The sequence below is a fragment of the Sinocyclocheilus anshuiensis genome, unplaced genomic scaffold (assembly GCF_001515605.1).
Source record: "Sinocyclocheilus anshuiensis isolate Anshui unplaced genomic scaffold, SAMN03320099.WGS_v1.1 scaffold1014, whole genome shotgun sequence".
NCBI lineage: Eukaryota > Metazoa > Chordata > Actinopteri > Cypriniformes > Cyprinidae > Sinocyclocheilus > Sinocyclocheilus anshuiensis.
In genome coordinates this window covers 565,939-569,701 of record NW_015540943.1, presented here as the reverse complement: position 1 = coordinate 569,701, position 3,763 = coordinate 565,939, and positions in this window count along the sequence as shown.

Below are 3,763 nucleotides of genomic sequence, written 5' to 3'. Positions count from 1 at the left end.
TGTGTGTGTGTGTGTGTATATGTGTGTGTGTGTGTGTGTGTATATGTATGTGTGTGTGTATGTATATGTGTGTGTGTGTATGTATGTGTGTGTGTATATGTGTGTATATATGTATATGTGTATATATATATTTATCAGTCTGGCGAGTAAACAAAAAAATGTACTAACCAATGGCGATTCAATTGCCAAGGTGTTCGTAGAGGGCTGTAAATGGATGGAAATTTTCAGCCTGGTCTCATTGTTCATACGTAGGCATTAGTACGTAATGTTTACAAGCACAAAACGTATATTTTTTTTATGTTTTTACTGATGCTGAAATGTACAATTTGGATGTATTACAAAGTTAAAAACGCAAAATTACCACATATTTACAGCTAAAAAAAAAAACGTAAAATATTTACGAATCTTTTATATCATTAAGATATGTGTATCAATGCATTTTTAACATTTTATGGATAAACGATTTCGATTTTTAGACCCCTTAACGTACCCCCTAAACATACCCATGTTTTAGCAAAAATAAAAAAAATATATAAAATGTGAAACAGCGAAACGTGCAGGGAAATTCAGTAACATTAACGTTTACAATATATTTTTTTATTTATTTATTGCAAAAACTTCAAAAGCAGTATCAAAAGTAGTTCAAATGACGGTGCTGAGCAGAATTTAAATTGTTAATTGCTGAAAATATTATCCAGATTATTATCCCAATCCACTTCTTCTTTTTTATAGGGCCTGTTTACACCTGGTCACTTCATGCGTTTTTTCTGATCGGATAGCTATCCGATCGTGAAAAGACCAGGTGTAAATGCCCTCCGAAACGCATTCGAGACGGATATAAATCCAATCGCTCAAACCACTTCAGGAGGTGGTCTGGGCCGCATTCCAGACGAAACTGGACAAGTGTAAATGCATCTGGTTGATGAAACCACATATGTAAATTTTACTCCTCACAAAATGTTAAAATAATAAACGTGTGAGAGCGTGTTATAGGCTATATGACATTAGTCAGACTGCGCTAATGCAACACGCATCGCTGCGGACGAGTAGCTGTATCTCTTCAGCAAGCCGACGCACAAACTGCCGCAAATGAAACTGAAAGACGCAGACGGTCAACAAACAATCATCTTCATTAAAAGTAGTAAGATAAACTTATCTTTCCAGTGCTGATGCCGTGTGCTCTCCTATTGCGGTCTTTGATCTAGAAATGAGCTGATAATTAATAAAATGCAGCGCTTATCTTTTGATTTCGTTGACGTGAACTCCGTTAAATTTCAATATAGCGCGGGAATTGAATACTGGATTTAAATCCGTTTTGCACGACACATTTATGTGGCCAAGTGTAAATGGAAACGTTTTAACAAATCAGATAGATATCCGATCAGCGAAAACGCATGAAATGACCTGGTGTAAACAGGCCCTTAGTTTTATGGCGAATTGCGGATCCCAATCCACTCTGAAGGCATGGATTTCTAATTCAAACACACCTCACCAGAAACACAGCATGTGGCAATCTGTGATGAAGCAGGTTAGAGCCAATGAGTGTTCTATTTTACTGCCGTAAAACTGCCGTAAAGCTTCTTGAAGCTGCAATTTTTGAATTTGTAAGGAACGCATCAGCATGGGAATTGCTGCTTATGGTCGCTGCTCAGGATGGAGATGAAGATCGCTGAATAAAGGCTTGAGTTTGGGTGTGTTCCTTGCAGTTGTATGAATTCTGAAATTTTGGATTACAGTGTACAAATACAATGGATCCTTTTGTAATTATGTTGTGTTTTTTTGGTGTATTTTATGGTTATATTGTGAGTCACAGCAGGTCGTAGAAAACACCTTTTGTGTCCCATAGTAAACAAAGTAAATATTGCATAAGTAATGGCGAAATGATTGCAGAAATGATATTCATTTGAATGGTTTAAAGAGTAGTTTTGTTTAACATTATATTCTTCCAAATGAGTTGGCAGCAGAAATCACACAGAACAGAACGAATTCCTTGCATATTATAAGTAAATGAGTAAACGTAATTTAATAAATGTAGTTGTAATGATGCCATTAATATGATAATTGAATTCAATAAAAATGTTAATTCTGAAATTGCGATATTTATAAGAATTCATATGTAAATCTGCAGAGTTGTTCATACATAAATAATTTATGTTAGGTGTTGTCAATACGTCAATATTGTACGTTTAGATGCTGTACATTTCAGTGTCTGTGTAAACGTAAGTAAATGTACATTTTGTAGAACCACATTTTACGTAAAATACATACACATTTTCATTAAATCACGTTGAAATTTTATATACGATTAAAATAAATACATAAATTTAGGCCTAAATATTTTTTTTACATATTTAGTTCTATTCCTTGTCTTCAAATTTGATTGGCCAAGTGCGGCCCCAAGGGTGCAGATATTTATCATAATATCACTGTGATATTACACATGATTCACTGTTTTTACTGAATAGTCTGCATGCTTTTGTTTGTGGCATTCCAGTCTACAGTATGTTAGCAGAGGTTTGCCAGGAGTGTGCTTGTTCATGGCAATTCATAACATTTTTATATTTTGGTGACTTAATGGCTATGAATTTGTACAATCACTATTTTGGTGACTTGATGGCTATGCATTTGTACAATTTTATTTGTATGTTTTTGGACAACCACTGAGGGTTAGGTTTAAATTCACGTCACATTTCACATTTCACATTTTTTCTTGAAAATGGAAGTGGAGCTTTTAAGTGTGGGTTGAATGCTCTGAGCGGGGTTTCTATCGCTAAAGAGCATGGAGCAGGAAATGAAATATACTGAGCAGAGCTGTTGATCAAAACTGTTTGATCAACTGAAGTGCTAATTAATGCTCTTTATTTTTATTGATTCAAGTATAGTGGGGAATTACTGATATGAGATTCTACAGTCTCCGAAAGATATTGTTTGGTCGTGCTCTTGAGAATCTCTTGAGAATCAATATGACTCGAGTGGTTTCATATGCCTCTTAATAACTTCATACACAGAATTGTTGATAATAGCATATCAGTATTTGCTGATTGTTTATAATCTGATTATCCCAGCATTCATAGCGACAGCCTGGAAAACACACACACACACACACACACACACACACACATTCTTGAGCTTGTATTTGTACATAATGGGTAATCTGTCTCTTTACAAAAGAGCTTATTTTGAGGTTGAGAGTCTTGATTGATCATTGCCATTCATCTTGCCTTTCGTCTTATGTTCGTATTAGCGGCTTTCAACTGACACAAGATCAGTTCTAGCTGTGCAATCAGTTAAATCAACAACATTTTTCCTTTGATGTAAGTGCATTGGCCCATCAGACAGCTGGTCTCACTAGGTAAAGAACTAAATGCAAAGTTATTTTTGTAAACTGCTTAAAGATGATAGATACTCACTACACTTTCATTTGTACAGTATTTGCAAGTGTGTTTCTGTCACAAACATTCATTGCCAAAGAAGCTGGCTGTTCACAGAGTGCTGTATCCAAGCATGTTAACAGAAAGTTGAGTGTCAGGAAAAATTGTGGAAGAAAAAGATGCACAACCAACCGAGAGAACCGCAGCCTTATGAGGATTGTCAAGCACAATCGATTCAAGAATTTGAGTGAACTTCACAAGGAATGGACTGACGCTGGGGTCAAGGCATCAAGAGCCACCACACACAGAAGTGTCAAGGAATTTGGCTACAGTTGTCGTATTCCTCTTGTTAAGCCACTCCTGAACCACAGACAACGTCAGAGGCGTCTTAC